The sequence below is a fragment of the Salmo salar genome, chromosome 16 (assembly GCF_965601325.2).
Source record: "Salmo salar chromosome 16, fSalSal1, whole genome shotgun sequence".
Classification (NCBI taxonomy): Eukaryota; Metazoa; Chordata; class Actinopteri; order Salmoniformes; family Salmonidae; genus Salmo; species Salmo salar.
Window position 1 is genome coordinate 74748559 of NC_138306.1, and position 25361 is coordinate 74773919.

The 25361-nt window shown below is 40.1% G+C and overlaps 11 non-coding genes across 11 annotated transcripts; all 11 read left to right on the forward strand.

Annotated features, from left to right (window-relative positions):
• Positions 1–1582: 1582 nt before the first annotated feature.
• Positions 1583–1665, forward strand: trnal-uag (transfer RNA leucine (anticodon UAG)). The gene has a single exon. It is a non-coding gene; the product is annotated as a tRNA-Leu (tRNA).
• Positions 1666–3475: 1810 nt separating this feature from the next.
• Positions 3476–3558, forward strand: trnal-uag (transfer RNA leucine (anticodon UAG)). Its single transcript has one exon. It is a non-coding gene; the product is annotated as a tRNA-Leu (tRNA).
• A 2040-nt stretch (positions 3559–5598) lies between these two features.
• On the forward strand, positions 5599–5681 carry trnal-uag (transfer RNA leucine (anticodon UAG)). The gene has a single exon. It is a non-coding gene; the product is annotated as a tRNA-Leu (tRNA).
• A 2840-nt stretch (positions 5682–8521) lies between these two features.
• Positions 8522–8604, forward strand: trnal-uag (transfer RNA leucine (anticodon UAG)). Its single transcript has one exon. It is a non-coding gene; the product is annotated as a tRNA-Leu (tRNA).
• A 1643-nt stretch (positions 8605–10247) lies between these two features.
• Positions 10248–10330, forward strand: trnal-uag (transfer RNA leucine (anticodon UAG)). The gene has a single exon. It is a non-coding gene; the product is annotated as a tRNA-Leu (tRNA).
• Positions 10331–13337: 3007 nt separating this feature from the next.
• Positions 13338–13420, forward strand: trnal-uag (transfer RNA leucine (anticodon UAG)). Its single transcript has one exon. It is a non-coding gene; the product is annotated as a tRNA-Leu (tRNA).
• A 1643-nt stretch (positions 13421–15063) lies between these two features.
• Positions 15064–15146, forward strand: trnal-uag (transfer RNA leucine (anticodon UAG)). Its single transcript has one exon. It is a non-coding gene; the product is annotated as a tRNA-Leu (tRNA).
• A 1810-nt stretch (positions 15147–16956) lies between these two features.
• trnal-uag (transfer RNA leucine (anticodon UAG)) lies at positions 16957–17039 on the forward strand. Its single transcript has one exon. It is a non-coding gene; the product is annotated as a tRNA-Leu (tRNA).
• Positions 17040–19879: 2840 nt separating this feature from the next.
• trnal-uag (transfer RNA leucine (anticodon UAG)) lies at positions 19880–19962 on the forward strand. The gene has a single exon. It is a non-coding gene; the product is annotated as a tRNA-Leu (tRNA).
• A 1810-nt stretch (positions 19963–21772) lies between these two features.
• Positions 21773–21855, forward strand: trnal-uag (transfer RNA leucine (anticodon UAG)). Its single transcript has one exon. It is a non-coding gene; the product is annotated as a tRNA-Leu (tRNA).
• Positions 21856–22635: 780 nt separating this feature from the next.
• Positions 22636–22718, forward strand: trnal-uag (transfer RNA leucine (anticodon UAG)). Its single transcript has one exon. It is a non-coding gene; the product is annotated as a tRNA-Leu (tRNA).
• The last annotated feature ends 2643 nt before the right edge of the window (positions 22719–25361 follow it).

Below are 25361 nucleotides of genomic sequence, written 5' to 3' on the forward strand. Positions count from 1 at the left end.
AGATAATGGAAATAACACCTAGTTAACATGTGTAGTGAATAATTAAGAGAATCCTTTCAGGTTGCAGTCTCCCCTGGAGGTGTGGGTTCGAATCCCACTTCTGACAAGCTTTTAACACCTGCATGTCATACTGCTTTGTAATAACATGTTGAGAAATAAATGACTTAAGATAATGGAAATAACACCTAGTCAAAATGTGTAGTGAATAACTATTGTATTTTTAACATTCTGCAAAAACAGCTAGTTAATGAGAGGTTGAAAGAGAATTGCACGAATTTCACAGGCGGGCCACAAACAGGCAAATAACAAAAGGCATCTCGGAACGCACAACTCGTCGGTCGTTGTCACGACTACGCTTTTTCCATTGAAGGACATATTGAGGATAAATCAATGACTGGAGTTTTTAATTGATAAAAACCAATGACTATTTGATGTTGAAAGTGCAAGTCAGTATTGTGCATTTACTGGTCTTTGTGGTGATCTCAGGAGGCCGTGCCTATTTCTACTTTTACCTAGTACGCTTTATCCCAACACCAAATCAAGCTGTTCAGAGGCAGGATGACCGAGCGGTCTAAGGCGCTGCGTTCAGGTCGCAGTCTCAACTGGAGTCGTGTGTTCGAATCCCACTTCTGACATGCTTTTAACGCCTGCATGTCATACTGCTTTGTAATAACCAGTTGACAAATAAATGACTTAACATAATGGAAATAACACCTAGTTAACATGTGTAGTGAATAATTAAGAGAATCCTTTCAGGTCGCAGTCTCCACTGGAGGTGTGGGTTGGAATCCCACTTCTGACAAGCTTTTAACGCCTGCATGTCATACTGCTTTGTAATAACCAGTTGACAAATAAATGACTTAACATAATGGAAATAACACCTAGTTAACATGTGTAGTGAATAATTAAGAGAATCCTTTCAGGTCGCTGTCTCCACTGGAGGCGTGGGTTCGAATCCCACTTCTGACAAACTTTTAACGCCTGCATGTCATACTGCTTTGTAATAACCAGTTGACAATTAAATTACTTAAGATAATGGAAATAACACCTAGTTAACATGTGTAGTGAATAATTAAGAGAATCCTTTCAGGTTGCAGTCTCCCCTGGAGGTGTGGGTTCGAATCCCACTTCTGACAAGCTTTTAACACCTGCATGTCATACTGCTTTGTAATAACATGTTGAGAAATAAATGACTTAAGATAATGGAAATAACACCTAGTCAAAATGTGTAGTGAATAACTATTGTATTTTTAACATTCTGCAAAAACAGCTAGTTAATGAGAGGTTGAAAGAGAATTGCACGAATTTCACAGGCGGGCCACAAACAGGCAAATAACAAAAGGCATCTCGGAACGCACAACTCGTCGGTCGTTGTCACGACTACGCTTTTTCCATTGAAGGACATATTGAGGATAAATCAATGACTGGAGTTTTTAATTGATAAAAACCAATGACTATTTGATGTTGAAAGTGCAAGTCAGTATTGTGCATTTACTGGTCTTTGTGGTGATCTCAGGAGGCCGTGCCTATTTCTACTTTTACCTAGTACGCTTTATCCCAACACCAAATCAAGCTGTTCAGAGTCAGGATGGCCGAGCGGTCTAAGGCGCTGCGTTTAGGTCGCAGTCTCCATTGGAGGCGTGGGTTCGAATCCCACTTCTGACAATCTTTTAACGCCTGCATGTCATACTGCTTTGTAATAACCAGTTGACAAATAAATGACTTAAGATAATGGAAATAACCCCTAGTTAACATGTGTAGTGAATAATTAAGAGAATCCTTTCAGGTCGCAGTCTCCCCTGGAGGTGTGGGTTCGAATCCCACTTCTGACAAGCTTTTAACGCCTGCATGTCATACTGCTTTGCAATAACCAGTTGACAAATAAATGACTTAAGATAATGGAAATAACACCTAGTTAACATGTGTAGTGAATAATTAAGACAATCCTTTCAGGTCGCAGTTTCCCCTGGAGGTGTGGGTAAGAATCCCACTTCTGACAAGCTTTTAACGCCTGCATGTCATACTGCTTTGTAATAACCTGTTGAGAAATAAATGACTTAAGATAATGGAAATAACACCTAGTTAAAATGTGTAGTGAATAACTATCGTATTTTTAACATTCTGCAAAAACAGCTAGTTGATGAGAGGTTGAAAGAGAATTGCACGAATTTCACAGGCGGGCCACAAACAGGCAAATAACAAAAGGCATCTCGGAACGGACAACTCGTCGGTCGTTGTCACGACTACGCTTTTTCCATTGAAGGACATATTGAGGATAAATCAATGACTGGAGTTTTTAATTGATAAAAACCAATGACTATTTGATGTTGAAAGTGCAAGTCAGTATTGTGCATTTACTGGTCTTTGTGGTGATCTCAGGAGGCCGTGCCTATTTCTACTTTTACCTAGTACGCTTTATCCCAACACCAAATCAAGCTGTTCAGAGGCAGGATGACCGAGCGGTCTAAGGCGCTGCGTTCAGGTCGCAGTCTCAACTGGAGTCGTGTGTTCGAATCCCACTTCTGACATGCTTTTAACGCCTGCATGTCATACTGCTTTGTAATAACCAGTTGACAAATAAATGACTTAACATAATGGAAATAACACCTAGTTAACATGTGTAGTGAATAATTAAGAGAATCCTTTCAGGTCGCAGTCTCCACTGGAGGTGTGGGTTGGAATCCCACTTCTGACAAGCTTTTAACGCCTGCATGTCATACTGCTTTGTAATAACCAGTTGACAAATAAATGACTTAACATAATGGAAATAACACCTAGTTAACATGTGTAGTGAATAATTAAGAGAATCCTTTCAGGTCGCTGTCTCCACTGGAGGCGTGGGTTCGAATCCCACTTCTGACAAACTTTTAACGCCTGCATGTCATACTGCTTTGTAATAACCAGTTGACAATTAAATTACTTAAGATAATGGAAATAACACCTAGTTAACATGTGTAGTGAATAATTAAGAGAATCCTTTCAGGTTGCAGTCTCCCCTGGAGGTGTGGGTTCGAATCCCACTTCTGACAAGCTTTTAACACCTGCATGTCATACTGCTTTGTAATAACATGTTGAGAAATAAATGACTTAAGATAATGGAAATAACACCTAGTCAAAATGTGTAGTGAATAACTATTGTATTTTTAACATTCTGCAAAAACAGCTAGTTAATGAGAGGTTGAAAGAGAATTGCACGAATTTCACAGGCGGGCCACAAACAGGCAAATAACAAAAGGCATCTCGGAACGCACAACTCGTCGGTCGTTGTCACGACTACGCTTTTTCCATTGAAGGACATATTGAGGATAAATCAATGACTGGAGTTTTTAATTGATAAAAACCAATGACTATTTGATGTTGAAAGTGCAAGTCAGTATTGTGCATTTACTGGTCTTTGTGGTGATCTCAGGAGGCCGTGCCTATTTCTACTTTTACCTAGTACGCTTTATCCCAACACCAAATCAAGCTGTTCAGAGTCAGGATGGCCGAGCGGTCTAAGGCGCTGCGTTTAGGTCGCAGTCTCCATTGGAGGCGTGGGTTCGAATCCCACTTCTGACAATCTTTTAACGCCTGCATGTCATACTGCTTTGTAATAACCAGTTGACAAATAAATGACTTAAGATAATGGAAATAACCCCTAGTTAACATGTGTAGTGAATAATTAAGAGAATCCTTTCAGGTCGCAGTCTCCCCTGGAGGTGTGGGTTCGAATCCCACTTCTGACAAGCTTTTAACGCCTGCATGTCATACTGCTTTGCAATAACCAGTTGACAAATAAATGACTTAAGATAATGGAAATAACACCTAGTTAACATGTGTAGTGAATAATTAAGAGAATCCTTTCAGGTCGCAGTTTCCCCTGGAGGTGTGGGTAAGAATCCCACTTCTGACAAGCTTTTAACGCCTGCATGTCATACTGCTTTGTAATAACCTGTTGAGAAATAAATGACTTAAGATAATGGAAATAACACCTAGTTAAAATGTGTAGTGAATAACTATCGTATTTTTAACATTCTGCAAAAACAGCTAGTTGATGAGAGGTTGAAAGAGAATTGCACGAATTTCACAGGCGGGCCACAAACAGGCAAATAACAAAAGGCATCTCGGAACGGACAACTCGTCGGTCGTTGTCACGACTACGCTTTTTCCATTGAAGGACATATTGAGGATAAATCAATGACTGGAGTTTTTAATTGATAAAAACCAATGACTATTTGATGTTGAAAGTGCAAGTCAGTATTGTGCATTTACTAGACTTTGTGGTGATCTCAGGAGGCCGGACCTATTTCTACTTTTACCTAGTACGCTTTATCCCAACACCAAATCAAGCTGTTCAGAGGCAGGATGACCGAGCGGTCTAAGGCGCTGCGTTCAGGTCGCAGTCTCAACTGGAGTCGTGTGTTCGAATCCCACTTCTGACATGCTTTTAACGCCTGCATGTCATACTGCTTTGTAATAACCAGTTGACAAATAAATGACTTAACATAATGGAAATAACACCTAGTTAACATGTGTAGTGAATAATTAAGAGAATCCTTTCAGGTCGCACTCTCCACTGGAGGTGTGGGTTGGAATCCCACTTCTGACAAGCTTTTAACGCCTGCATGTCATACTGCTTTGTAATAACCAGTTGACAATTAAATTACTTAAGATAATGGAAATAACACCTAGTTAACATGTGTAGTGAATAATTAAGAGAATCCTTTCAGGTTGCAGTCTCCCCTGGAGGTGTGGGTTCGAATCCCACTTCTGACAAGCTTTTAACACCTGCATGTCATACTGCTTTGTAATAACATGTTGAGAAATAAATGACTTAAGATAATGGAAATAACACCTAGTCAAAATGTGTAGTGAATAACTATTGTATTTTTAACATTCTGCAAAAACAGCTAGTTACCTAGTTAACATGTGTAGTGAATAATTAAGAGAATCCTTTCAGGTCGCTGTCTCCACTGGAGGCGTGGGTTCGAATCCCACTTCTGACAAACTTTTAACGCCTGCATGTCATACTGCTTTGTAATAACCAGTTGACAATTAAATTACTTAAGATAATGGAAATAACACCTAGTTAACATGTGTAGTGAATAATTAAGAGAATCCTTTCAGGTCGCAGTTTCCCCTGGAGGTGTGGGTTCGAATCCCACTTCTGACAAGCTTTTAACGCCTGCATGTCATACTGCTTTGTAATAACCTGTTGAGAAATAAATGACTTAAGATAATGGAAATAACACCTAGTCAAAATGTGTAGTGAATAACTATCGTATTTTTAACATTCTGCAAAAACAGCTAGTTGATGAGAGGTTGAAAGAGAATTGCACGAATTTCACAGGCGGGCCACAAACAGGCAAATAACAAAAGGCATCTCGGAACGCACAACTCGTCGGTCGTTGTCACGACTACGCTTTTTCCATTGAAGGACATATTGAGGATAAATCAATGACTGGAGTTTTTAATTGATAAAAACCAATGACTATTTGATGTTGAAAGTGCAAGTCAGTATTGTGCATTTACTGGTCTTTGTGGTGATCTCAGGAGGCCGTGCCTATTTCTACTTTTACCTAGTACGCTTTATCCCAACACCAAATCAAGCTGTTCAGAGTCAGGATGGCCGAGCGGTCTAAGGCGCTGCGTTTAGGTCGCAGTCTCCATTGGAGGCGTGGGTTCGAATCCCACTTCTGACAATCTTTTAACGCCTGCATGTCATACTGCTTTGTAATAACCAGTTGACAAATAAATGACTTAAGATAATGGAAATAACCCCTAGTTAACATGTGTAGTGAATAATTAAGAGAATCCTTTCAGGTCGCAGTCTCCCCTGGAGGTGTGGGTTCGAATCCCACTTCTGACAAGCTTTTAACGCCTGCATGTCATACTGCTTTGCAATAACCAGTTGACAAATAAATGACTTAAGATAATGGAAATAACACCTAGTTAACATGTGTAGTGAATAATTAAGAGAATCCTTTCAGGTCGCAGTTTCCCCTGGAGGTGTGGGTTCGAATCCCACTTCTGACAAGCTTTTAACGCCTGCATGTCATACTGCTTTGTAATAACCTGTTGAGAAATAAATGACTTAAGATAATGGAAATAACACCTAGTTAAAATGTGTAGTGAATAACTATCGTATTTTTAACATTCTGCAAAAACAGCTAGTTGATGAGAGGTTGAAAGAGAATTGCACGAATTTCACAGGCGGGCCACAAACAGGCAAATAACAAAAGGCATCTCGGAACGGACAACTCGTCGGTCGTTGTCACGACTACGCTTTTTCCATTGAAGGACATATTGAGGATAAATCAATGACTGGAGTTTTTAATTGATAAAAACCAATGACTATTTGATGTTGAAAGTGCAAGTCAGTATTGTGCATTTACTGGTCTTTGTGGTGATCTCAGGAGGCCGTGCCTATTTCTACTTTTACCTAGTACGCTTTATCCCAACACCAAATCAAGCTGTTCAGAGGCAGGATGACCGAGCGGTCTAAGGCGCTGCGTTCAGGTCGCAGTCTCAACTGGAGTCGTGTGTTCGAATCCCACTTCTGACATGCTTTTAACGCCTGCATGTCATACTGCTTTGTAATAACCAGTTGACAAATAAATGACTTAACATAATGGAAATAACACCTAGTTAACATGTGTAGTGAATAATTAAGAGAATCCTTTCAGGTCGCAGTCTCCACTGGAGGTGTGGGTTGGAATCCCACTTCTGACAAGCTTTTAACGCCTGCATGTCATACTGCTTTGTAATAACCAGTTGACAAATAAATGACTTAACATAATGGAAATAACACCTAGTTAACATGTGTAGTGAATAATTAAGAGAATCCTTTCAGGTCGCTGTCTCCACTGGAGGCGTGGGTTCGAATCCCACTTCTGACAAACTTTTAACGCCTGCATGTCATACTGCTTTGTAATAACCAGTTGACAATTAAATTACTTAAGATAATGGAAATAACACCTAGTTAACATGTGTAGTGAATAATTAAGAGAATCCTTTCAGGTCGCAGTCTCCCCTGGAGGTGTGGGTTCGAATCCCACTTCTGACAAGCTTTTAACACCTGCATGTCATACTGCTTTGTAATAACCTGTTGAGAAATAAATGACTTAAGATAATGGAAATAACACCTAGTCAAAATGTGTAGTGAATAACTATCGTATTTTTAACATTCTGCAAAAACAGCTAGTTGATGAGAGGTTGAAAGAGAATTGCACGAATTTCACAGGCGGGCCACAAACAGGCAAATAACAAAAGGCATCTCGGAACGCACAACTCGTCGGTCGTTGTCACGACTACGCTTTTTCCATTGAAGGACATATTGAGGATAAATCAATGACTGGAGTTTTTAATTGATAAAAACCAATGACTATTTGATGTTGAAAGTGCAAGTCAGTATTGTGCATTTACTGGTCTTTGTGGTGATCTCAGGAGGCCGTGCCTATTTCTACTTTTACCTAGTACGCTTTATCCCAACACCAAATCAAGCTGTTCAGAGGCAGGATGACCGAGCGGTCTAAGGCGCTGCGTTCAGGTCGCAGTCTCAACTGGAGTCGTGTGTTCGAATCCCACTTCTGACATGCTTTTAACGCCTGCATGTCATACTGCTTTGTAATAACCAGTTGACAAATAAATGACTTAACATAATGGAAATAACACCTAGTTAACATGTGTAGTGAATAATTAAGAGAATCCTTTCAGGTCGCAGTCTCCACTGGAGGTGTGGGTTGGAATCCCACTTCTGACAAGCTTTTAACGCCTGCATGTCATACTGCTTTGTAATAACCAGTTGACAAATAAATGACTTAACATAATGGAAATAACACCTAGTTAACATGTGTAGTGAATAATTAAGAGAATCCTTTCAGGTCGCTTTCTCCACTGGAGGCGTGGGTTCGAATCCCACTTCTGACAAACTTTTAACGCCTGCATGTCATACTGCTTTGTAATAACCAGTTGACAATTAAATTACTTAAGATAATGGAAATAACACCTAGTTAACATGTGTAGTGAATAATTAAGAGAATCCTTTCAGGTCGCAGTCTCCCCTGGAGGTGTGGGTTCGAATCCCACTTCTGACAAGCTTTTAACACCTGCATGTCATACTGCTTTGTAATAACATGTTGAGAAATAAATGACTTAAGATAATGGAAATAACACCTAGTCAAAATGTGTAGTGAATAACTATTGTATTTTTAACATTCTGCAAAAACAGCTAGTTAATGAGAGGTTGAAAGAGAATTGCACGAATTTCACAGGCGGGCCACAAACAGGCAAATAACAAAAGGCATCTCGGAACGCACAACTCGTCGGTCGTTGTCACGACTACGCTTTTTCCATTGAAGGACATATTGAGGATAAATCAATGACTGGAGTTTTTAATTGATAAAAACCAATGACTATTTGATGTTGAAAGTGCAAGTCAGTATTGTGCATTTACTGGTCTTTGTGGTGATCTCAGGAGGCCGTGCCTATTTCTACTTTTACCTAGTACGCTTTATCCCAACACCAAATCAAGCTGTTCAGAGTCAGGATGGCCGAGCGGTCTAAGGCGCTGCGTTTAGGTCGCAGTCTCCATTGGAGGCGTGGGTTCGAATCCCACTTCTGACAATCTTTTAACGCCTGCATGTCATACTGCTTTGTAATAACCAGTTGACAAATAAATGACTTAAGATAATGGAAATAACCCCTAGTTAACATGTGTAGTGAATAATTAAGAGAATCCTTTCAGGTCGCAGTCTCCCCTGGAGGTGTGGGTTCGAATCCCACTTCTGACAAGCTTTTAACGCCTGCATGTCATACTGCTTTGCAATAACCAGTTGACAAATAAATGACTTAAGATAATGGAAATAACACCTAGTTAACATGTGTAGTGAATAATTAAGAGAATCCTTTCAGGTCGCAGTTTCCCCTGGAGGTGTGGGTAAGAATCCCACTTCTGACAAGCTTTTAACGCCTGCATGTCATACTGCTTTGTAATAACCTGTTGAGAAATAAATGACTTAAGATAATGGAAATAACACCTAGTTAAAATGTGTAGTGAATAACTATCGTATTTTTAACATTCTGCAAAAACAGCTAGTTGATGAGAGGTTGAAAGAGAATTGCACGAATTTCACAGGCGGGCCACAAACAGGCAAATAACAAAAGGCATCTCGGAACGGACAACTCGTCGGTCGTTGTCACGACTACGCTTTTTCCATTGAAGGACATATTGAGGATAAATCAATGACTGGAGTTTTTAATTGATAAAAACCAATGACTATTTGATGTTGAAAGTGCAAGTCAGTATTGTGCATTTACTAGACTTTGTGGTGATCTCAGGAGGCCGGACCTATTTCTACTTTTACCTAGTACGCTTTATCCCAACACCAAATCAAGCTGTTCAGAGGCAGGATGACCGAGCGGTCTAAGGCGCTGCGTTCAGGTCGCAGTCTCAACTGGAGTCGTGTGTTCGAATCCCACTTCTGACATGCTTTTAACGCCTGCATGTCATACTGCTTTGTAATAACCAGTTGACAAATAAATGACTTAACATAATGGAAATAACACCTAGTTAACATGTGTAGTGAATAATTAAGAGAATCCTTTCAGGTCGCACTCTCCACTGGAGGTGTGGGTTGGAATCCCACTTCTGACAAGCTTTTAACGCCTGCATGTCATACTGCTTTGTAATAACCAGTTGACAATTAAATTACTTAAGATAATGGAAATAACACCTAGTTAACATGTGTAGTGAATAATTAAGAGAATCCTTTCAGGTTGCAGTCTCCCCTGGAGGTGTGGGTTCGAATCCCACTTCTGACAAGCTTTTAACACCTGCATGTCATACTGCTTTGTAATAACATGTTGAGAAATAAATGACTTAAGATAATGGAAATAACACCTAGTCAAAATGTGTAGTGAATAACTATTGTATTTTTAACATTCTGCAAAAACAGCTAGTTAATGAGAGGTTGAAAGAGAATTGCACGAATTTCACAGGCGGGCCACAAACAGGCAAATAACAAAAGGCATCTCGGAACGCACAACTCGTCGGTCGTTGTCACGACTACGCTTTTTCCATTGAAGGACATATTGAGGATAAATCAATGACTGGAGTTTTTAATTGATAAAAACCAATGACTATTTGATGTTGAAAGTGCAAGTCAGTATTGTGCATTTACTGGTCTTTGTGGTGATCTCAGGAGGCCGTGCCTATTTCTACTTTTACCTAGTACGCTTTATCCCAACACCAAATCAAGCTGTTCAGAGTCAGGATGGCCGAGCGGTCTAAGGCGCTGCGTTTAGGTCGCAGTCTCCATTGGCGGCGTGGGTTCGAATCCCACTTCTGACAATCTTTTAACGCCTGCATGTCATACTGCTTTGTAATAACCAGTTGACAAATAAATGACTTAAGATAATGGAAATAACCCCTAGTTAACATGTGTAGTGAATAATTAAGAGAATCCTTTCAGGTCGCAGTCTCCCCTGGAGGTGTGGGTTCGAATCCCACTTCTGACAAGCTTTTAACGCCTGCATGTCATACTGCTTTGCAATAACCAGTTGACAAATAAATGACTTAAGATAATGGAAATAACACCTAGTTAACATGTGTAGTGAATAATTAAGAGAATCCTTTCAGGTCGCAGTTTCCCCTGGAGGTGTGGGTTCGAATCCCACTTCTGACAAGCTTTTAACGCCTGCATGTCATACTGCTTTGTAATAACCTGTTGAGAAATAAATGACTTAAGATAATGGAAATAACACCTAGTTAAAATGTGTAGTGAATAACTATCGTATTTTTAACATTCTGCAAAAACAGCTAGTTGATGAGAGGTTGAAAGAGAATTGCACGAATTTCACAGGCGGGCCACAAACAGGCAAATAACAAAAGGCATCTCGGAACGGACAACTCGTCGGTCGTTGTCACGACTACGCTTTTTCCATTGAAGGACATATTGAGGATAAATCAATGACTGGAGTTTTTAATTGATAAAAACCAATGACTATTTGATGTTGAAAGTGCAAGTCAGTATTGTGCATTTACTGGTCTTTGTGGTGATCTCAGGAGGCCGTGCCTATTTCTACTTTTACCTAGTACGCTTTATCCCAACACCAAATCAAGCTGTTCAGAGGCAGGATGACCGAGCGGTCTAAGGCGCTGCGTTCAGGTCGCAGTCTCAACTGGAGTCGTGTGTTCGAATCCCACTTCTGACATGCTTTTAACGCCTGCATGTCATACTGCTTTGTAATAACCAGTTGACAAATAAATGACTTAACATAATGGAAATAACACCTAGTTAACATGTGTAGTGAATAATTAAGAGAATCCTTTCAGGTCGCAGTCTCCACTGGAGGTGTGGGTTGGAATCCCACTTCTGACAAGCTTTTAACGCCTGCATGTCATACTGCTTTGTAATAACCAGTTGACAAATAAATGACTTAACATAATGGAAATAACACCTAGTTAACATGTGTAGTGAATAATTAAGAGAATCCTTTCAGGTCGCTGTCTCCACTGGAGGCGTGGGTTCGAATCCCACTTCTGACAAACTTTTAACGCCTGCATGTCATACTGCTTTGTAATAACCAGTTGACAATTAAATTACTTAAGATAATGGAAATAACACCTAGTTAACATGTGTAGTGAATAATTAAGAGAATCCTTTCAGGTCGCAGTCTCCCCTGGAGGTGTGGGTTCGAATCCCACTTCTGACAAGCTTTTAACACCTGCATGTCATACTGCTTTGTAATAACCTGTTGAGAAATAAATGACTTAAGATAATGGAAATAACACCTAGTTAACATGTGTAGTGAATAATTAAGAGAATCCTTTCAGGTCGCTGTCTCCACTGGAGGTGTGGGTTCGAATCCCACTTCTGACAAGCTTTTAACACCTGCATGTCATACTGCTTTGTAATAACCAGTTGACAAATAAATGACTTAAGATAATGGAAATAACACCTAGTCAAAATGTGTAGTGAATAACTATCGTATTTTTAACATTCTGCAAAAACAGCTAGTTGATGAGAGGTTGAAAGAGAATTGCACGAATTTCACAGGCGGGCCACAAACAGGCAAATAACAAAAGGCATCTCGGAACGCACAACTCGTCGGTCGTTGTCACGACTACGCTTTTTCCATTGAAGGACATATTGAGGATAAATCAATGACTGGAGTTTTTAATTGATAAAAACCAATGACTATTTGATGTTGAAAGTGCAAGTCAGTATTGTGCATTTACTGGTCTTTGTGGTGATCTCAGGAGGCCGTGCCTATTTCTACTTTTACCTAGTACGCTTTATCCCAACACCAAATCAAGCTGTTCAGAGGCAGGATGACCGAGCGGTCTAAGGCGCTGCGTTCAGGTCGCAGTCTCAACTGGAGTCGTGTGTTCGAATCCCACTTCTGACATGCTTTTAACGCCTGCATGTCATACTGCTTTGTAATAACCAGTTGACAAATAAATGACTTAACATAATGGAAATAACACCTAGTTAACATGTGTAGTGAATAATTAAGAGAATCCTTTCAGGTCGCAGTCTCCACTGGAGGTGTGGGTTGGAATCCCACTTCTGACAAGCTTTTAACGCCTGCATGTCATACTGCTTTGTAATAACCAGTTGACAAATAAATGACTTAACATAATGGAAATAACACCTAGTTAACATGTGTAGTGAATAATTAAGAGAATCCTTTCAGGTCGCTTTCTCCACTGGAGGCGTGGGTTCGAATCCCACTTCTGACAAACTTTTAACGCCTGCATGTCATACTGCTTTGTAATAACCAGTTGACAATTAAATTACTTAAGATAATGGAAATAACACCTAGTTAACATGTGTAGTGAATAATTAAGAGAATCCTTTCAGGTCGCAGTCTCCCCTGGAGGTGTGGGTTCGAATCCCACTTCTGACAAGCTTTTAACACCTGCATGTCATACTGCTTTGTAATAACATGTTGAGAAATAAATGACTTAAGATAATGGAAATAACACCTAGTCAAAATGTGTAGTGAATAACTATTGTATTTTTAACATTCTGCAAAAACAGCTAGTTAATGAGAGGTTGAAAGAGAATTGCACGAATTTCACAGGCGGGCCACAAACAGGCAAATAACAAAAGGCATCTCGGAACGCACAACTCGTCGGTCGTTGTCACGACTACGCTTTTTCCATTGAAGGACATATTGAGGATAAATCAATGACTGGAGTTTTTAATTGATAAAAACCAATGACTATTTGATGTTGAAAGTGCAAGTCAGTATTGTGCATTTACTGGTCTTTGTGGTGATCTCAGGAGGCCGTGCCTATTTCTACTTTTACCTAGTACGCTTTATCCCAACACCAAATCAAGCTGTTCAGAGTCAGGATGGCCGAGCGGTCTAAGGCGCTGCGTTTAGGTCGCAGTCTCCATTGGAGGCGTGGGTTCGAATCCCACTTCTGACAATCTTTTAACGCCTGCATGTCATACTGCTTTGTAATAACCAGTTGACAAATAAATGACTTAAGATAATGGAAATAACCCCTAGTTAACATGTGTAGTGAATAATTAAGAGAATCCTTTCAGGTCGCAGTCTCCCCTGGAGGTGTGGGTTCGAATCCCACTTCTGACAAGCTTTTAACGCCTGCATGTCATACTGCTTTGCAATAACCAGTTGACAAATAAATGACTTAAGATAATGGAAATAACACCTAGTTAACATGTGTAGTGAATAATTAAGAGAATCCTTTCAGGTCGCAGTTTCCCCTGGAGGTGTGGGTAAGAATCCCACTTCTGACAAGCTTTTAACGCCTGCATGTCATACTGCTTTGTAATAACCTGTTGAGAAATAAATGACTTAAGATAATGGAAATAACACCTAGTTAAAATGTGTAGTGAATAACTATCGTATTTTTAACATTCTGCAAAAACAGCTAGTTGATGAGAGGTTGAAAGAGAATTGCACGAATTTCACAGGCGGGCCACAAACAGGCAAATAACAAAAGGCATCTCGGAACGGACAACTCGTCGGTCGTTGTCACGACTACGCTTTTTCCATTGAAGGACATATTGAGGATAAATCAATGACTGGAGTTTTTAATTGATAAAAACCAATGACTATTTGATGTTGAAAGTGCAAGTCAGTATTGTGCATTTACTAGACTTTGTGGTGATCTCAGGAGGCCGGACCTATTTCTACTTTTACCTAGTACGCTTTATCCCAACACCAAATCAAGCTGTTCAGAGGCAGGATGACCGAGCGGTCTAAGGCGCTGCGTTCAGGTCGCAGTCTCAACTGGAGTCGTGTGTTCGAATCCCACTTCTGACATGCTTTTAACGCCTGCATGTCATACTGCTTTGTAATAACCAGTTGACAAATAAATGACTTAACATAATGGAAATAACACCTAGTTAACATGTGTAGTGAATAATTAAGAGAATCCTTTCAGGTCGCACTCTCCACTGGAGGTGTGGGTTGGAATCCCACTTCTGACAAGCTTTTAACGCCTGCATGTCATACTGCTTTGTAATAACCAGTTGACAATTAAATTACTTAAGATAATGGAAATAACACCTAGTTAACATGTGTAGTGAATAATTAAGAGAATCCTTTCAGGTTGCAGTCTCCCCTGGAGGTGTGGGTTCGAATCCCACTTCTGACAAGCTTTTAACACCTGCATGTCATACTGCTTTGTAATAACATGTTGAGAAATAAATGACTTAAGATAATGGAAATAACACCTAGTCAAAATGTGTAGTGAATAACTATTGTATTTTTAACATTCTGCAAAAACAGCTAGTTAATGAGAGGTTGAAAGAGAATTGCACGAATTTCACAGGCGGGCCACAAACAGGCAAATAACAAAAGGCATCTCGGAACGCACAACTCGTCGGTCGTTGTCACGACTACGCTTTTTCCATTGAAGGACATATTGAGGATAAATCAATGACTGGAGTTTTTAATTGATAAAAACCAATGACTATTTGATGTTGAAAGTGCAAGTCAGTATTGTGCATTTACTGGTCTTTGTGGTGATCTCAGGAGGCCGTGCCTATTTCTACTTTTACCTAGTACGCTTTATCCCAACACCAAATCAAGCTGTTCAGAGTCAGGATGGCCGAGCGGTCTAAGGCGCTGCGTTTAGGTCGCAGTCTCCATTGGCGGCGTGGGTTCGAATCCCACTTCTGACAATCTTTTAACGCCTGCATGTCATACTGCTTTGTAATAACCAGTTGACAAATAAATGACTTAAGATAATGGAAATAACCCCTAGTTAACATGTGTAGTGAATAATTAAGAGAATCCTTTCAGGTCGCAGTCTCCCCTGGAGGTGTGGGTTCGAATCCCACTTCTGACAAGCTTTTAACGCCTGCATGTCATACTGCTTTGCAATAACCAGTTGACAAATAAATGACTTAAGATAATGGAAATAACACCTAGTTAACATGTGTAGTGAATAATTAAGAGAATCCTTTCAGGTCGCAGTTTCCCCTGGAGGTGTGGGTTCGAATCCCACTTCTGACAAGCTTTTAACGCCTGCATGTCATACTGCTTTGTAATAACCTGTTGAGAAATAAATGACTTAAGATAATGGAAATAACACCTAGTTAAAATGTGTAGTGAATAACTATCGTATTTTTAACATTCTGCAAAAACAGCTAGTTGATGAGAGGTTGAAAGAGAATTGCACGAATTTCACAGGCGGGCCACAAACAGGCAAATAACAAAAGGCATCTCGGAACGGACAACTCGTCGGTCGTTGTCACGACTACGCTTTTTCCATTGAAGGACATATTGAGGATAAATCAATGACTGGAGTTTTTAATTGATAAAAACCAATGACTATTTGATGTTGAAAGTGCAAGTCAGTATTGTGCATTTACTGGTCTTTGTGGTGATCTCAGGAGGCCGTGCCTATTTCTACTTTTACCTAGTACGCTTTATCCCAACACCAAATCAAGCTGTTCAGAGGCAGGATGACCGAGCGGTCTAAGGCGCTGCGTTCAGGTCGCAGTCTCAACTGGAGTCGTGTGTTCGAATCCCACTTCTGACATGCTTTTAACGCCTGCATGTCATACTGCTTTGTAATAACCAGTTGACAAATAAATGACTTAACATAATGGAAATAACACCTAGTTAACATGTGTAGTGAATAATTAAGAGAATCCTTTCAGGTCGCAGTCTCCACTGGAGGTGTGGGTTGGAATCCCACTTCTGACAAGCTTTTAACGCCTGCATGTCATACTGCTTTGTAATAACCAGTTGACAAATAAATGACTTAACATAATGGAAATAACACCTAGTTAACATGTGTAGTGAATAATTAAGAGAATCCTTTCAGGTCGCTGTCTCCACTGGAGGCGTGGGTTCGAATCCCACTTCTGACAAACTTTTAACGCCTGCATGTCATACTGCTTTGTAATAACCAGTTGACAATTAAATTACTTAAGATAATGGAAATAACACCTAGTTAACATGTGTAGTGAATAATTAAGAGAATCCTTTCAGGTTGCAGTCTCCCCTGGAGGTGTGGGTTCGAATCCCACTTCTGACAAGCTTTTAACACCTGCATGTCATACTGCTTTGTAATAACATGTTGAGAAATAAATGACTTAAGATAATGGAAATAACACCTAGTCAAAATGTGTAGTGAATAACTATTGTATTTTTAACATTCTGCAAAAACAGCTAGTTAATGAGAGGTTGAAAGAGAATTGCACGAATTTCACAGGCGGGCCACAAACAGGCAAATAACAAAAGGCATCTCGGAACGCACAACTCGTCGGTCGTTGTCACGACTACGCTTTTTCCATTGAAGGACATATTGAGGATAAATCAATGACTGGAGTTTTTAATTGATAAAAACCAATGACTATTTGATGTTGAAAGTGCAAGTCAGTATTGTGCATTTACTGGTCTTTGTGGTGATCTCAGGAGGCCGTGCCTATTTCTACTTTTACCTAGTACGCTTTATCCCAACACCAAATCAAGCTGTTCAGAGTCAGGATGGCCGAGCGGTCTAAGGCGCTGCGTTTAGGTCGCAGTCTCCATTGGAGGCGTGGGTTCGAATCCCACTTCTGACAATCTTTTAACGCCTGCATGTCATACTGCTTTGTAATAACCAGTTGACAAATAAATGACTTAAGATAATGGAAATAACCCCTAGTTAACATGTGTAGTGAATAATTAAGAGAATCCTTTCAGGTCGCAGTCTCCCCTGGAGGTGTGGGTTCGAATCCCACTTCTGACAAGCTTTTAACGCCTGCATGTCATACTGCTTTGCAATAACCAGTTGACAAATAAATGACTTAAGATAATGGAAATAACACCTAGTTAACATGTGTAGTGAATAATTAAGAGAATCCTTTCAGGTCGCAGTTTCCCCTGGAGGTGTGGGTTCGAATCCCACTTCTGACAAGCTTTTAACGCCTGCATGTCATACTGCTTTGTAATAACCTGTTGAGAAATAAATGACTTAAGATAATGGAAATAACACCTAGTTAAAATGTGTAGTGAATAACTATCGTATTTTTAACATTCTGCAAAAACAGCTAGTTGATGAGAGGTTGAAAGAGAATTGCACGAATTTCACAGGCGGGCCACAAACAGGCAAATAACAAAAGGCATCTCGGAACGGACAACTCGTCGGTCGTTGTCACGACTACGCTTTTTCCATTGAAGGACATATTGAGGATAAATCAATGACTGGAGTTTTTAATTGATAAAAACCAATGACTATTTGATGTTGAAAGTGCAAGTCAGTATTGTGCATTTACTGGTCTTTGTGGTGATCTCAGGAGGCCGTGCCTATTTCTACTTTTACCTAGTACGCTTTATCCCAACACCAAATCAAGCTGTTCAGAGGCAGGATGACCGAGCGGTCTAAGGCGCTGCGTTCAGGTCGCAGTCTCAACTGGAGTCGTGTGTTCGAATCCCACTTCTGACATGCTTTTAACGCCTGCATGTCATACTGCTTTGTAATAACCAGTTGACAAATAAATGACTTAACATAATGGAAATAACACCTAGTTAACATGTGTAGTGAATAATTAAGAGAATCCTTTCAGGTCGCAGTCTCCACTGGAGGTGTGGGTTGGAATCCCACTTCTGACAAGCTTTTAACGCCTGCATGTCATACTGCTTTGTAATAACCAGTTGACAAATAAATGACTTAACATAATGGAAATAACACCTAGTTAACATGTGTAGTGAATAATTAAGAGAATCCTTTCAGGTCGCTGTCTCCACTGGAGGCGTGGGTTCGAATCCCACTTCTGACAAACTTTTAACGCCTGCATGTCATACTGCTTTGTAATAACCAGTTGACAATTAAATTACTTAAGATAATGGAAATAACACCTAGTTAACATGTGTAGTGAATAATTAAGAGAATCCTTTCAGGTCGCAGTCTCCCCTGGAGGTGTGGGTTCGAATCCCACTTCTGACAAGCTTTTAACACCTGCATGTCATACTGCTTTGTAATAACCTGTTGAGAAATAAATGACTTAAGATAATGGAAATAACACCTAGTCAAAATGTGTAGTGAATAACTATCGTATTTTTAACATTCTGCAAAAACAGCTAGTTGATGAGAGGTTGAAAGAGAATTGCACGAATTTCACAGGCGGGCCACAAACAGGCAAATAACAAAAGGCATCTCGGAACGCACAACTCGTCGGTCGTTGTCACGACTACGCTTTTTCCATTGAAGGACATATTGAGGATAAATCAATGACTGGAGTTTTTAATTGATAAAAACCAATGACTATTTGATGTTGAAAGTGCAAGTCAGTATTGTGCATTTACTGGTCTTTGTGGTGATCTCAGGAGGCCGTGCCTATTTCTACTTTTACCTAGTACGCTTTATCCCAACACCAAATCAAGCTGTTCAGAGGCAGGATGACCGAGCGGTCTAAGGCGCTGCGTTCAGGTCGCAGTCTCAACTGGAGTCGTGTGTTCGAATCCCACTTCTGACATGCTTTTAACGCCTGCATGTCATACTGCTTTGTAATAACCAGTTGACAAATAAATGACTTAACATAATGGAAATAACACCTAGTTAACATGTGTAGTGAATAATTAAGAGAATCCTTTCAGGTCGCAGTCTCCACTGGAGGTGTGGGTTGGAATCCCACTTCTGACAAGCTTTTAACGCCTGCATGTCATACTGCTTTGTAATAACCAGTTGACAAATAAATGACTTAACATAATGGAAATAACACCTAGTTAACATGTGTAGTGAATAATTAAGAGAATCCTTTCAGGTCGCTTTCTCCACTGGAGGCGTGGGTTCGAATCCCACTTCTGACAAACTTTTAACGCCTGCATGTCATACTGCTTTGTAATAACCAGTTGACAATTAAATTACTTAAGATAATGGAAATAACACCTAGTTAACATGTGTAGTGAATAATTAAGAGAATCCTTTCAGGTTGCAGTCTCCCCTGGAGGTGTGGGTTCGAATCCCACTTCTGACAAGCTTTTAACACCTGCATGTCATACTGCTTTGTAATAACATGTTGAGAAATAAATGACTTAAGATAATGGAAATAACACCTAGTCAAAATGTGTAGTGAATAACTATTGTATTTTTAACATTCTGCAAAAACAGCTAGTTAATGAGAGGTTGAAAGAGAATTGCACGAATTTCACAGGCGGGCCACAAACAGGCAAATAACAAAAGGCATCTCGGAACGCACAACTCGTCGGTCGTTGTCACGACTACGCTTTTTCCATTGAAGGACATATTGAGGATAAATCAATGACTGGAGTTTTTAATTGATAAAAACCAATGACTATTTGATGTTGAAAGTGCAAGTCAGTATTGTGCATTTACTGGTCTTTGTGGTGATCTCAGGAGGCCGTGCCTATTTCTACTTTTACCTAGTACGCTTTATCCCAACACCAAATCAAGCTGTTCAGAGTCAGGATGGCCGAGCGGTCTAAGGCGCTGCGTTTAGGTCGCAGTCTCCATTGGAGGCGTGGGTTCGAATCCCACTTCTGACAAACTTTTAACGCCTGCATGTCATACTGCTTTGTAATAACCAGTTGACAAATAAATGACTTAAGATAATGGAAATAACCCCTAGTTAACATATGTAGTGAATAATTAAGAGAATCCTTTCAGGTCGCAGTCTCCCCTGGAGGTGTGGGTTCGAATCCCACTTCTGACAAGCTTTTAACGCCTGCATGTCATACTGCTTTGCAATAACCAGTTGACAAATAAATGACTTAAGATAATGGAAATAACACCTAGTTAACATGTGTAGTGAATAATTAAGAGAATCCTTTCAGGTCGCTGTCTCCACTGGAGGTGTGGGTAAGAATCCCACTTCTGACAAGCTTTTAACGCCTGCATGTCATACTGCTTTGTAATAACCTGTTGAGAAATAAATGACTTAAGATAATGGAAATAACACCTAGTTAAAATGTGTAGTGAATAACTATCGTATTTTTAACATTCTGCAAAAACAGCTAGTTGATGAGAGGTTGAAAGAGAATTGCACGAATTTCACAGGCGGGCCACAAACAGGCAAATAACAAAAGGCATCTCGGAACGGACAACTCGTCGGTCGTTGTCACGACTACGCTTTTTCCATTGAAGGACATATTGAGGATAAATCAATGACTGGAGTTTTTAATTGATAAAAACCAATGACTATTTGATGTTGAAAGTGCAAGTCAGTATTGTGCATTTACTAGACTTTGTGGTGATCTCAGGAGGCCGGACCTATTTCTACTTTTACCTAGTACGCTTTATCCCAACACCAAATCAAGCTGTTCAGAGGCAGGATGACCGAGCGGTCTAAGGCGCTGCGTTCAGGTCGCAGTCTCCACTGGAGGCTTGGGTTCGAATCCCACTTCTGACATGCTTTTAATGCCTGCATGTCATACTGCTTTGTAATAACCAGTTGACAAATAAATGACTTAAGATAATGGAAATAACCCCTAGTTAACATGTGTAGTGAATAATTAAGAGAATCCTTTCAGGTCGCAGTCTCCACTGGAGGTGTGGGTTGGAATCCCACTTCTGACAAGCTTTTAACGCCTGCATGTCATACTGCTTTGTAATAACCAGTTGACAAATAAATGACTTAACATAATGGAAATAACACCTAGTTAACATGTGTAGTGAATAATTAAGAGAATCCTTTCAGGTCGCTGTCTCCACTGGAGGCGTGGGTTCGAATCCCACTTCTGACAAACTTTTAACGCCTGCATGTCATACTGCTTTGTAATAACCAGTTGACAATTAAATTACTTAAGATAATGGAAATAACACCTAGTTAACATGTGTAGTGAATAATTAAGAGAATCCTTTCAGGTTGCAGTCTCCCCTGGAGGTGTGGGTTCGAATCCCACTTCTGACAAGCTTTTAACACCTGCATGTCATACTGCTTTGTAATAACATGTTGAGAAATAAATGACTTAAGATAATGGAAATAACACCTAGTCAAAATGTGTAGTGAATAACTATCGTATTTTTAACATTCTGCAAAAACAGCTAGTTAATGAGAGGTTGAAAGAGAATTGCACGAATTTCACAGGCGGGCCACAAACAGGCAAATAACAAAAGGCATCTCGGAACGCACAACTCGTCGGTCGTTGTCACGACTACGCTTTTTCCATTGAAGGACATATTGAGGATAAATCAATGACTGGAGTTTTTAATTGATAAAAACCAATGACTATTTGATGTTGAAAGTGCAAGTCAGTATTGTGCATTTACTGGTCTTTGTGGTGATCTCAGGAGGCCGTGCCTATTTCTACTTTTACCTAGTACGCTTTATCCCAACACCAAATCAAGCTCTTCAGAGTCAGGATGGCCGAGCGGTCTAAGGCGCTGCGTTTAGGTCGCAGTCTCCATTGGAGGCGTGGGTTCGAATCCCACTTCTGACAATCTTTTAACGCCTGCATGTCATACTGCTTTGTAATAACCAGTTGACAAATAAATGACTTAAGATAATGGAAATAACCCCTAGTTAACATGTGTAGTGAATAATTAAGAGAATCCTTTCAGGTCGCAGTCTCCCCTGGAGGTGTGGGTTTGAATCCCACTTCTGACAAGCTTTTAACGCCTGCATGTCATACTGCTTTGCAATAACCAGTTGACAAATAAATGACTTAAGATAATGGAAATAACACCTAGTTAACATGTGTAGTGAATAATTAAGAGAATCCTTTCAGGTCGCAGTTTCCCCTGGAGGTGTGGGTAAGAATCCCACTTCTGACAAGCTTTTAACGCCTGCATGTCATACTGCTTTGTAATAACCTGTTGAGAAATAAATGACTTAAGATAATGGAAATAACACCTAGTTAAAATGTGTAGTGAATAACTATCGTATTTTTAACATTCTGCAAAAACAGCTAGTTGATGAGAGGTTGAAAGAGAATTGCACGAATTTCACAGGCGGGCCACAAACAGGCAAATAACAAAAGGCATCTCGGAACGGACAACTCGTCGGTCGTTGTCACGACTACGCTTTTTCCATTGAAGGACATATTGAGGATAAATCAATGACTGGAGTTTTTAATTGATAAAAACCAATGACTATTTGATGTTGAAAGTGCAAGTCAGTATTGTGCATTTACTGGTCTTTGTGCTGATCTCAGGAGGCCGTGCCTATTTCTACTTTTACCTAGTACGCTTTATCCCAACACCAAATCAAGCTGTTCAGAGTCAGGATGGCCGAGCGGTCTAAGGCGCTGCGTTTAGGTCGCAGTCTCCATTGGAGGCGTGGGTTCGAATCCCACTTCTGACAATCTTTTAACGCCTGCATGTCATACTGCTTTGTAATAACCAGTTGACAAATAAATGACTTAAGATAATGGAAATAACCCCTAGTTAACATGTGTAGTGAATAATTAAGAGAATCCTTTCAGGTCGCAGTCTCCCCTGGAGGTGTGGGTTCGAATCCCACTTCTGACAAGCTTTTAACGCCTGCATGTCATACTGCTTTGCAATAACCAGTTGACAAATAAATGACTTAAGATAATGGAAATAACACCTAGTTAACATGTTTAGTGAATAATTAAGAGAATCCTTTCAGGTCGCAGTCTCCCCTGGAGGTGTGGGTTCGAATCCCACTTCTGACAAGCTTTTAACGCCTGCATGTCATACTGCTTTGTAATAACCTGTTGAGAAATAAATGACTTAAGATAATGGAAATAACACCTAGTTAAAATGTGTAGTGAATAACTATCGTATTTTTAACATTCTGCAAAAACAGCTAGTTGATGAGAGGTTGAAAGAGAATTGCACGAATTTCACAGGCGGGCCACAAACAGGCAAATAACAAAAGGCATCTCGGAACGGACAACTCGTCGGTCGTTGTCACGACTACGCTTTTTCCATTGAAGGACATATTGAGGATAAATCAATGACTGGAGTTTTTAATTGATAAAAACCAATGACTATTTGATGTTGAAAGTGCAAGTCAGTATTGTGCATTTACTGGTCTTTGTGGTGATCTCAGGAGGCCGTGCCTATTTCTACTTTTACCTAGTACGCTTTATCCCAACACCAAATCAAGCTGTTCAGAGGCAGGATGACCGAGCGGTCTAAGGCGCTGCGTTCAGGTCGCAGTCTCCACTGGAGTCGTGTGTTCGAATCCCACTTCTGACATGCTTTTAACGCCTGCATGTCATACTGCTTTGTAATAACCAGTTGACAAATAAATGACTTAACATAATGGAAATAACACCTAGTTAACATGTGTAGTGAATAATTAAGAGAATCCTTTCAGGTCGCAGTCTCCACTGGAGGTGTGGGTTGGAATCCCACTTCTGACATGCTTTTAACGCCTGCATGTCATACTGCTTTGTAATAACCAGTTGACAAATAAATGACTTAACATAATGGAAATAACACCTAGTTAACATGTGTAGTGAATAATTAAGAGAATCCTTTCAGGTCGCTGTCTCCACTGGAGGCGTGGGTTCGAATCCCACTTCTGACAAACTTTTAACGCCTGCATGTCATACTGCTTTGTAATAACCAGTTGACAATTAAATTACTTAAGATAATGGAAATAACACCTAGTTAACATGTGTAGTGAATAATTAAGAGAATCCTTTCAGGTCGCAGTCTCCCCTGGAGGTGTGGGTTCGAATCCCACTTCTGACAAGCTTTTAACACCTGCATGTCATACTGCTTTGTAATAACCTGTTGAGAAATAAATGACTTAAGATAATGGAAATAACACCTAGTCAAAATGTGTAGTGAATAACTATCGTATTTTTAACATTCTGCAAAAACAGCTAGTTGATGAGAGGTTGAAAGAGAATTGCACGAATTTCACAGGCGGGCCACAAACAGGCAAATAACAAAAGGCATCTCGGAACGCACAACTCGTCGGTCGTTGTCACGACTACGCTTTTTCCATTGAAGGACATATTGAGGATAAATCAATGACTGGAGTTTTTAATTGATAAAAACCAATGACTATTTGATGTTGAAAGTGCAAGTCAGTATTGTGCATTTACTGGTCTTTGTGGTGATCTCAGGAGGCCGTGCCTATTTCTACTTTTACCTAGTACGCTTTATCCCAACACCAGATCAAGCTGTTCAGAGGCAGGATGACCGAGTGGTCTAAGGCGCTGCGTTCAGGTCGCAGTCTCAACTGGAGTCGTGTGTTCGAATCCCACTTCTGACATGCTTTTAACGCCTGCATGTCATACTGCTTTGTAATAACCAGTTGACAAATAAATGACTTAACATAATGGAAATAACACCTAGTTAACATGTGTAGTGAATAATTAAGAGAATCCTTTCAGGTCGCTGTCTCCACTGGAGGCGTGGGTTCGAATCCCACTTCTGACAAACTTTTAACGCCTGCATGTCATACTGCTTTGTAATAACCAGTTGACAATTAAATTACTTAAGATAATGGAAATAACACCTAGTTAACATGTGTAGTGAATAATTAAGAGAATCCTTTCAGGTCGCAGTCTCCCCTGGAGGTGTGGGTTCGAATCCCACTTCTGACAAGCTTTTAACACCTGCATGTCATACTGCTTTGTAATAACCTGTTGAGAAATAAATGACTTAAGATAATGGAAATAACACCTAGTCAAAATGTGTAGTGAATAACTATCGTATTTTTAACATTCTGCAAAAACAGCTAGTTGATGAGAGGTTGAAAGAGAATTGCACGAATTTCACAGGCGGGCCACAAACAGGCAAATAACAAAAGGCATCTCGGAACGCACAACTCGTCGGTCGTTGTCACGACTACGCTTTTTCCATTGAAGGACATATTGAGGATAAATCAATGACTGGAGTTTTTAATTGATAAAAACCAATGACTATTTGATGTTGAAAGTGCAAGTCAGTATTGTGCATTTACTGGTCTTTGTGGTGATCTCAGGAGGCCGTGCCTATTTCTACTTTTACCTAGTACGCT